The following is a 10745-nucleotide window of genomic DNA, read 5'->3' on the forward strand; positions in this document are numbered from 1 at the left end:
TTTATTCAGCATATCTTTTTTTCAAAAACAAAGCCATGACCTGGCCAAAGACGTAGATTCCTCAGTGATGGCATGAACAGAAAAAAAATCTGCCTCACAAACTAGTACAATACAGCTCTCTTCCTCTTTACAGTACCTCCAATTATTACAATACTGTACTTTCAAATTCAAATCGCCTTTTCAAATTTGGCTGACGAATTGGCAAGATAAAACTCAGCCCTGCTGAACCGTGGCATCTTTACATTTACAAATAACAAATATCCATGGAAGAACAAAAAAGTGTGTGAGAATGAAAAAAGAGAGAACGGAAGGGTGAAAAAAATAACAGAGCAGATACCTAAATAAAAATGACAGTAGATACCCACTTGGAGTCCACACTCACCCCTCCTCACAACCCCCATGCTTTCTCTAACCCTAATATAACATTTTTTTTTTTAAATCTGTCCTTCTCTCCTTACCCTCTCTCTTCTCTTCCCTTCCCTTCAAAAGTTGCAACTAACAAATGTTGAAGAATATTATTACTGTCTTTTTTCTTTTCTGCTAATTTATAAAAACAACAACATCAGCAAAAACCTCACATTTGACTTGGGAAGAGGGGATTCTGGATCTTACATTACAAGCTGATTCTTGAGTGTTTGAAGTTTAGGTTTCAGATCTGTCTTACCTAAGCTCAGAAGTACCTGTTGAAAAAAATCAAAAAGTGTTCTTCATGTACTTTGGGTAGTTGAGATGAAGTGCATAGGTCAAACCGAAGACAATGTACATGGCTTGGGGCAGGCTCTCAACATCCATCACAATGTTTCCCTCCAAGATGATTCCCACTGAGGATGCATTGTGGTGAAGGGACTGCGTGTGTGGAGTGATGTTTTCCGGTTCACGGCAAAGGATCCCCACTGGCACATCACTGTACGAACCTCCCTCATCATTAACATCCTGAAAGAAAGAATAGGGCACCGTCACATCACCATGACAACATATAGTGCTGCAAACAGCCTCAATAGGTACACAGCCCACATGTCTGCCCTGTTCAGTGTCCACCCACCGCCCAGTGCAGTGACCGCTACAGAAAATCACTCAGGACAGATGCAATAGGCATCCACAAATGATCTGGAGTGAACAAAGGTCACAATTTTGGAGTTTGCCTCTTCCAGATAAGTTTTTTTTCAAACAACAGAAACAATTAAAAAAAAAAAAAACTATTAACACATGCACACCCTAAAATAATACATATAGTAGGGAGAGAGGAGGGGAGGTAGAGAATGGGGGTAGCAAGGGAGGGGGAAAGGAGGAGAGGAGATAAAAAAAGAAAAAGAAAAATCAAAGTTGCTTACAAAGCAAGCCTTGAAGAAGGTGGATGGATCATCGCCGAGAATGACAGGAAGACCCCTGAGGACCAAGCATCTGACTTCTGTCACATCCGAAGCCTGGTGGATTGAGAGGGCAGAGAGGACATCACACACTTAAAATAGGGTCCATGTGTTACCCTGAACACGATGTAAACACACATAATCAATAACACACAGCAAAATCATTTACAATCTGGACCCCACCTGTTCACTCATCAGGTAGTTATTTGCATCCTCATCTACAGATCAGCTACAGTATAGGAAAACCTGACAAACTAATGTAATGGATGGTAATTAATTACTCTTAGGACTGAGGAGTTAGTTTCGTCAACTCCATTAGGCTATATAGGCTACTAAATGTCAAGGAAAAGAAAGCACCTGCAAACAGGATAGCTTGCATTACCAGTACATTTATTTACATGTGTGTTCTTTCAAACTCAGACTGTTTTCTAAGACATAAATATAGATTTAAAATCAACTAACCTTTGTTTGTCGCATCAGGTCAGCCAACACCTGCCCTGTGAGCCCCCTCTTTGCCTTAAAAAATTTCTATGAGTCTGGGACTGTGATGGTCAAGGGCCTCATAGAACTCATTTTTCAGGCTCTTGCCAGCCACCCTGCTGAACTCCAGACACACCTGAAACGTAAAAATACAAATAAAACATGTTCATGTTCAAATGAGTTTGTGATCGTTTTATCAACAGAGCAGTTCCACAAAATACAACATATGAGAAAAATATATAGGCCTACCTGGTGTTCAGTGAATAGAGCTGGCCAACGTTGACGTATCTCGTTGATCTCCGGCTTTTCCTTTACAACCTCATTTCTTCGCAGAGCGAATGTGACATCCATTTTTTGTTTGATGAGGACTCCATTTCGGATTTTCTTTTTCATTTCCTCCACAATGAGCAGTCGCGCATCCTCAAGGCTGGAGTCATCTTGTCCGTCTGGGTAATCTGGTAAATAGTTCACCTCTCCTCTCCTTGGCTTTTTTATGCCCTTGTTCGGTGGGTCTCCACCAGGAGAGTGTTTTCCTTGTTTCCCGCTGTTCACGGTGACATCACGGTGACCCAGCTGACGCATTTTTGTTCTGTAATTACCCATCTTAAATTTCAAGCTGTTTTTCCAACCGCTCCAGCCTGACACTGATCCTTGCTCTTTGAGACATGGGTGTGCTCGCACCAGAGCTGAGGCAACAGCTTCAAATTCTGCATTTGTTGGATATGCTTTCAAGGCATATATGGTCTCAGCCAGCCTCTCCAGGATGTCGTGTTTGAGCTCCTTTGACGGAATGAGGTGCGATCCATCCTTGAGATGGAGCAGATTTGCTTGACGCAGCCTGTACTCGACATCCACAGAAAATTTTGGTATATACAGATCGAATTCCTCTGGCCACTGGCGTTGTCTTTCCTGAGAGGAGTCGGAGAGGATGTCTGTGTCTGCCTGGCTGTGTGTGTCGCTTAGTTCTTCACTTGATGTTAACCCTGGGATGGGCACCTCCACAAGACTAAGAACTGGAATGATTTTAAGAGTGGGTCGCTCAGGCAGCTCTGAAATCTCTGTTAGATTGCACAGTTCGTTATCAAAATTGGGATCTTTAAACTGTAAGCTGAAGCTATAGTTTATTTGAAGAGCATCTTTAAGGGAGCCAATCAAATGCTCAACTGTGTCAGGCTTTGTCTTCAGTTCCACCTTCCTTATGTCTGCTTCAGTGAGGATAACTCTCACAAGCATTCGCTGCTGTGCTGCCATCTGGGGAGAAAGAGAGAGATTGTTCAGCACAGAATATAACGTTTGAGAGTCACCATTAGTTTCCCACTTATTCTGTATGCGGAAAGGGGGAAAACATCGTTAAGCTCTGACAGCAGTACCGCACACAGGGGCACGGTTACATCAGGGTAGCAAACTTCATATGATCTAAGGTGCTCGTGGTACCATGCACTCATTACTCTGCACACAAACATGATTTCTGTATGAACTGCAACGATGTGTGTGATCTGCCTAAACTCAGGGAGACCTGAGCAGGATCCTGCAGAGACCACCATATCTGCCTTGTATGTAACTCCATCTAGACAGACAGATGATGCTACAAGAACTGCTGTTGGCTTGTGGATTTTCTGACTGAATACTCTCTGGATGTTCTCAGGGAAAGATGATACAGAGACCGTAGTGACCTTCTCCATCTCAACAGAAGGTTTGAAAAATGAACTTGAGTCTAAATGATAGCTGATTGCTTTTTGATGTTTCACAGCAAGTGTTAAGGCTACATTCCTGTAGTTCTGAGCATCACGGATAATCTTTTTGAAAAATTTGTGCTTTCCTTCAAAGCGCATAGTCCAAACATCACACAGTGGACCAAATGCTTTGATAAGTTGAGGATAATGTTCAATAAAGTGGTGTTTCGGTCTCAATCTAAACTCTGGGAATGTAGACTGCAGTAGTTCTCTGTGTTCAGCTAACTTGCACTCCAGGAAGTAGAGTGTTTCTTCAGTAAACCTGGGGGCGACTGCTAACTCCACAATGTCTTTGACAAGCATGAGAACTTCCCATGCCTTTTCCCCAGGAGGAACATACTGGCCAACAAGAAATGGAAGGAGCCTAATTAGGCACCAGTTCTCATGCGCATTTCCCCCGGTTGTGCCTTTTGTGGAGAAGCCTTTTGTAATTGGCTGTGGCTGATCAGTTTTGTCAGTGAAGGTGTATGTAAATGACCTGATAGCCTGATTCACTGTTTCAAGATTGAAATATCCCTTGGACATCAGATCTGAAAGGCACAAAGACAACTCTATTGGGACGATGCCCTCCAGAAGATCATGCATCAGGTCAGGAGGATAACCTTTTACAACATGAAAGTGTTCCAGTTTTGCAGTCAAGGGGCATTCTTTTTTCACACCATATGTTCTGCTCAGTTCTGGGTTTTCCATCACTTCCTGCACTTGTTTGTCATGTCTGTCTTTGTCTCTAAGCTCAAAAGCACCGGAGCGCACCTCTTGTTCTTGAGTGTCACTTCTACTTGCCATGCAAACTCTGCAGAATTTATCAACAGAGAAGCTCTCATAGAATCCAGCTAGTGCATGAGCCCCTAGGTTGTCAGCAGCTACGTATAAGACAGTTCCTTTCACACTTGCACCCAAGGCCTCAATGTAAACACCATCTTTTTCTAGTGACATCAGATCATGTATAAGTGGCTCCAGCACTTTAGCATAACCACATTCTTTTACAGTGGTTGTGTTGCATATAAGAGCAAGCTGGATAGAGTTGAGTGATGCTCTATATTTTGCTGGCATATTGGCAATTACCAGTACACCGCACACATCTTGTGTTTTTTCTTTGACGTCCCCAACGGATTGGCGACTTCAAAGTCATCGATGTACATCCCAATGGCAATTGTGAACTCATCATTAGTAAGAAGGCCATTTTCTCTGAAGTATATACCATCTACATGAGTTCTGTATTCATTTGGAACATGTATTTCTTCAGACATTGCTTTATCTAAAACATCTGTCTTGCTCAGCAACTTCTGCAGCATTTGCTGTATGGGAACATATACAACCGATTTTTGATCTTTGTCAACTACATACTCTACAGGCATCACCAGCGGAAATTCTTTAGACACATACGATGCTCTCCTTTTTGTGGTTGCTAGGGAACCATCTTTGCCGCAAAATGTTGTCATTACGTTGGTCTCTGAAACAGCACTGCTCACCTGTTTCACAATCGACTCATCTATCTCAGAATCATACTCCTGAAGAATCATCTTCACCTTATGCTGCAGAAGTGGCTCTGACAAATAATGTATATCACAAAGCTGTTTGATAACTTCCTGTACAGAGCGCTCAGGTATGTGGAGAATAGTCTGCATCTTTAAAAAAAGAGCAGCCAAGTTGTGCTCCAACTGCTTTTCTAAATTATGAAGATTTATCTCTGAAACTTCTTCACTGACATCATCTATCTCCCCCATGTCTTCAATTGGCAATGACTCATCTGCAACATCACTGTCTTTGTTTTCATCACTCATGTCAACATTAACTATTTCTTTCTTGTACATCTTCCAGTTGTCTTCTCTATGTGCTTTACTTTTATGTGCATTAAAAGTTGAATACACACTGCTCTCAAATCTACAGCCTGCATATGGACACTGAACCTTTTGGTTAACTTTCAAGTGTCTGGTTCGGAGGTGAGTGAAAAATTCAGATTCGGAGCAGGGCTCACTGAAGTCACACAACTGACAGCTGAATTTGAGCGCTTCATTTTCTCCTGGTTGTTCCTCATCATGAGTTTTAGAGTGAATACGAGATATGTGTGCTTTAAGGTTATTTAAGGACTTGAATGTGCACAAACAGTCCTGGTGCAAACAGGGAAATGGTACTGTTCTTGTGTAACTTCCATGTTTTAACCTGTAGTGTTTAAATAGTTGTGCCCTTTTCTCACTGATAAAACCACAATATTTACACTTCCACTCCATCTTCAGCTAGCTACAGTTAGATGAGCTAAGGAAAAATGACAGTTAGCTAACAGTGTAAAGCTTCTGAAAATAACAATTTGAAATTGGCTCTCCAGATGAACACAATAGCCACAGAATTAACTAAATAATAAAACCTTTAAGACGCATGGCAGCTAAGAGTGGGACTAATGGCCAACTAACAAAAAAAAACCCCAAATAAATCAAGAAAATGAAGCTAATAGCCTAATGTGAGTTAGTGTGCACCAACTTACCAGGATGTTTGTAGCTCAATGGCTAAGCTAGCTGCTTCACCACCGTCTCAGTTCAACTGCAACAGAAAAGAAGTGTCATAGTCGAGCCGACACATCAGCTCCGTGTAATGTTAAAAGCAGCCTAACATAAAGACTTCTAGCTGAGCAGTCCGGTCATTAAACTTTAGCTTTGCGCCGCCGATGTCTGCTTTGTCTTCGTGGGGGCCTCCAGGGGGAACAAATGCGGACTGTAACGACCGCGGCGGACTCGCCAGACACGTCGGGGCAAAGCTCAATTCAATTGTTATGACCGGGGCCGGGCGGGCTCGTGACTCCTGTCTTACAATTTACTCCGAAAATAGAAAGCTTCTGCGCAAACTTACCTGGACGTTTGCTGGACTGTGGTCCGTGGTGGAGTTGGGTAGCTCGTTCACAGGCTCAGGTGTCTGGTTCAGGTTCAGGCGTCTGGCCGCTCAGCTAACCGTCTCACTCGCGAGAACTAGAATTTTGGCGGGTGGTGACTGTTGGTGACGTCAATGCGTTTCAAACAAGCAAAACTTTATCATATTTAGTTGTCTGAGCTCAAACCGAAACCGCGACACTCTGAGACACGAACTTGTGTAGCCAATGAAATGGCAGAACCGAGACACACCCATTCCCAGCGCTCCGGTCGCTGTTTTTTCTTTCTTTCTTTTTTTTTTTTTTTTTTCCTTGTCGGACACGTTCTTCACTCACACACACATCACATAGCCAGAGCACTGGCCTGCACAGAGTTTATGAAATAGATTTTTCAACAATTTGGTCGGGTTTTACCGTTATGCCCGTTTATGAGGAGGGAGAGACTGAGCTGAGGCTGTGTGTGTGTGTGTGTGTGTGTGTGTGTGTGTGTGTGTGTGTGTGGGGGGGGGGGGGGGGGGTTATTTAAAAACTACAGTTTACTCAGAATTATTAATTAATGTAAAGAAATGACACAGGTTTAAGTAATACAAACTCAGCTTGTTTGAGTAACACACATTGATTGGATTTAAAATCACAATTACTATAAGAATGGGCTTGAAAAAGTTCACCTAAATCAGAATTAACAAGTAATGTCAATAAATTGGACACATTTAAGTAACATGAACTCAACCTGTTGAGTCAAATCAAAATCTGGGTTTACAGTGTGGCTGCTCAGAGCTACGCTATGGAGGCTAACGGAATTTCTTGGTTTCCCTCATTAAACTCATCAAATTCAACATCCCAAAACTCCACAGCGCTTTTGTAGACAAGTTGTGAGCTGCACAACCACCACGCTATGAGATAATGACGGAACGATACGAAACGGAGCCGTTTTCGAGGTAAATTCATACAAAACCGCTGATGCGCGTTGCGTTCAGGGACAGTTTTTCAGCAAGCAGTCTCCGTATTTACCCTGTATTTACCTCGAAAACGGCTCCGTTTCGTATCGTTCCGTCATTATCTCATAGCGTGGTGGCGGAGCTCTGAGCAGCCAGCTGCTGCGCTCCGCCGTACTGAAAATAGTTTACACCTACAATTAAAGGTAATGAACCTACTGCTATGACTATAGCGATTATGGCAATGGGCCAATTTGCCAAAATGTTGAACTATCCCTTTAACATACATATACTATAGGCTACCTACAAGACCTCTTTCATTTGCCAATGCTGTCAGCATGCTTCATACATACATAAACACACTATTATTGATACCTGCAATGTTTTCATTATTATCAATATCATCAAACAAGCGTTGTGGAATCCACATTTAGTCCCTATCAGCTTTAGGAAGTGTTGACTGTGTTGTTATCAGTTAACCCAGTGTTTTTCAACCTTGGGGTCGGGACCCCACGTGGGGTCGCCTGGAATTCAAATGGGGTCTCCTGAAATGTCTAGTAATTGATAAAAACAAATTTACTGATAGAAATATTTTTTAACTAATTATTATTCTTTTTAAAATTTTAATTAAAAACACCACACACAATCTTAAACAACTGTATTCTGTACTTTTAACTTTATCGAATATAAATCGAATTTAGATAAAATGCAGCATATAAAAATATCTGAGCTGGCACATCTTGATTGACGTGCAGTCACATGATCGCAGGGTCGCCAGAAATCTGTGAATTTCTGGTCATAAGCCAAAAAAGGTTGGGAACCACTGAGTTAACCACTATCGGCTTTAAACTGAGGCCTTAAAGGGATAGTTCACCCTAGAATGATATTTCGCTCATTATCTACTCACCCTCATGTTGACTAAGGGCTGGAAGAAGTTTCAGATTCCTCCGTGGCTTCTCTGAGTTACAGGGGGTCTCGGCATAGCAGTGCATGTCCATATAACGGTTGCAAAGGGACACCGGAGCTCTTCGTAAAAAAACACACACAAAAAAACATCCAAATACCTCCATGCTGCTCGTATGTAATGTCCGTCTTGTGCTGAAGCCCCAAATTGCTTAATTGTCCCGAAAAAAATTAAATAAGTCTATATTTTAAGCTTGTTTGTAGCGGAAGCTTCTCGAAGCTCCTCTTCCTGGTCCGTCCAAATCTCGCGTGATTTGCGCCGGCGTCAGCATGCGTCAGTGCGGTTACTGCGAATCACGCGAGATTTGGACGGACCAGGAAGAGGAGCTTCGAGAAGCTTCCGCTACAAACAAGCTTAAAATATAGACTTAGTTAATTTTTTTCGGGACAATTACGCAATTTGGGGCTTCAGCACAAGACGGACATTACATACGAGCAGCATGGAGGCAGGGCCGTAGCCAGGATTTTTGAAATACCGAGGTCATAGTCGTGGTGCGCGGGGGGGTGGCGTCAGAAATTTGGGGCAATTTTATATTAAAAGGCTTCAATCTGGTGCACTTTGACAGATAAAAACTACACACATCATATTAGATTAATGCCATTTTTATGATATTATCATCACTAGTGATCATCCAGAGAAGACCCAACTTCACTGAATTCTGATGAGAACACACCATCCATTACAAACAGTAGACTAGCTCCTCACATTCGTAGCAGCCACAGAGTAGCAAAAATATTATATTATAAAGTTTAATTCCAGCTCGAAAAAAAAAAAGAGTCTGAAATGCAATGTGAAGGTCCTGGTTGTTAACATAAAGATGAACAGGTTTCTAGGGTGAAGTGTGCACTCTTTTTTACCATAGCTATAGCCTACTATTTTTGGGTGACTTCCTTCTGGAGCGTCAGCTGTGTTCCTCACTTTGAAACAGGCCCAGGAAGTTTGTTTGCTTTTCCTTATAGTTACCACAAACATACATCTGACTGCTCCTTGTTGCAGCAAATTTTGGTTGTTGGTTTGTGTAGTATTTCACATTTCTATGCATATTTTTTATGAGTAAAATATTGGTGTCAAACTTCATTTCGGTTGTATGGTCTTCTTTGAATGGGAAAATATGAAGAGGTCTAGGTGAAATCAAAATGAGCCAAAAACAGTTGTATTTGGATGGAGTGAATATTATGACACCAGCTATTAGTGAAATATAGCCTAATTAGTTTTCCAAAGGTCAAATTCCACCTGGACATACGTATCTCTGATAATAAAACAGCTGCAAAATTGTTCAGGTTCATTTTTTTTAGCATCTACTTTTACACAGTTAGCCTACACATTACTTATTCATTTGCCTGATATCCCATGATTCAAAGGTAGATTTTACTCTAATGTGATTTTTGTTAGTATTCTTACTAGGCAGAGATGAAAAATTTACATTTTCTACTGTAGCCTACTCCAGACATGTCTGTAGTAATCTCACAGGTCTTAGCTTTCTTTAAATAGGCTAAATAAAAAAGACTGAAATAAAACTAATGGTTTCCTAAACTTTACACCGTATGCTCTTTGTTAAATCTGTCCAAAATTTTTTAGAAAAAATTTCACAGTCTTTGTTTGTGAAATATTTGTGCTCGTGCACCACATATGCTCACATCTTGTGCATCTCCTGGGGGCTAAGCCCCCCCTGTCCTTAAAACTTAGTGACGCCCCTGTCTGTAAACATAAAATGTATCATGTCACTGTGCTTTTCACATAAAGTTGATGGAAGAATGGACAGTGCAGTAGATGCCCCCTCAGTATAGTATCTGCAGGAAAGAGGTCTCTGCCCTCCCCCACTTACTGTAGCTCAACTAGTGCATATACAGGACACAGACAGTAAACAGCGCTGAATTGACGCTATTAAACAGCTGTTTTCTCCGCATACATGAGGTTCCGTCCCGAAATAATACAGCGCTTCAAGTGCACGTATGTACGAAACCTTTACAGTGTAACAACTGGTTGGAAAGAGCAGTTTATCTAGAGCCAACCGACTCACTCAGTAGCCTTCTCCTCCATGCACACAGGCTCCGCGACGCGCTGTATCACTCGCTTTTTCCGAATGAATCGCCTTTTTTCAGGCGACCAGTAGGCTAAACAAACACCAGCGTACGTGAGGGCGTCAATAAACAAGAGCATAGGCCTACCGGAATTGTTTGGACAAGAGAGGAGAGTCACTCAGTCACCTTCCATCTGTCCTCCCTAATACTTTGCACTTTTTTTTTTTTTTTCATTCATTAGGCCGAAAAAAAATACCGAGGTCATGACCTCGGTGTCCTCAATGGTAGCTACGGCCTTGCATGGAGGTATTTGGATGTTTTTTTGTGTGTGTTTTTTTACGAAGAGCTCCGGTGTCCCTTTGCAACCGTTATATGGACATGCACT

The 10745-nt window shown here is 41.9% G+C and overlaps 1 pseudogene across 1 annotated transcript; it reads right to left on the reverse strand.

Annotated features, from left to right (window-relative positions):
- Window positions 1-544: 544 nt before the first annotated feature.
- Window positions 545-4613, reverse strand: LOC146960949 (sterile alpha motif domain-containing protein 3-like; annotated as a pseudogene). Its single transcript, XR_015035330.1, has 4 exons — window positions 2097-4613; window positions 1830-1983; window positions 1332-1424; window positions 545-933 (listed from the first exon to the last, which is right to left on the reverse strand). The product of XR_015035330.1 is annotated as a sterile alpha motif domain-containing protein 3-like (transcript).
- Window positions 4614-10745: the final 6132 nt, after the last annotated feature.

The sequence above is a fragment of the Trachurus japonicus genome, unplaced genomic scaffold (assembly GCF_045865225.1).
Source record: "Trachurus japonicus isolate A0001 unplaced genomic scaffold, Traja_1.0 AP029805.1".
Classification (NCBI taxonomy): Eukaryota; Metazoa; Chordata; class Actinopteri; order Carangiformes; family Carangidae; genus Trachurus; species Trachurus japonicus.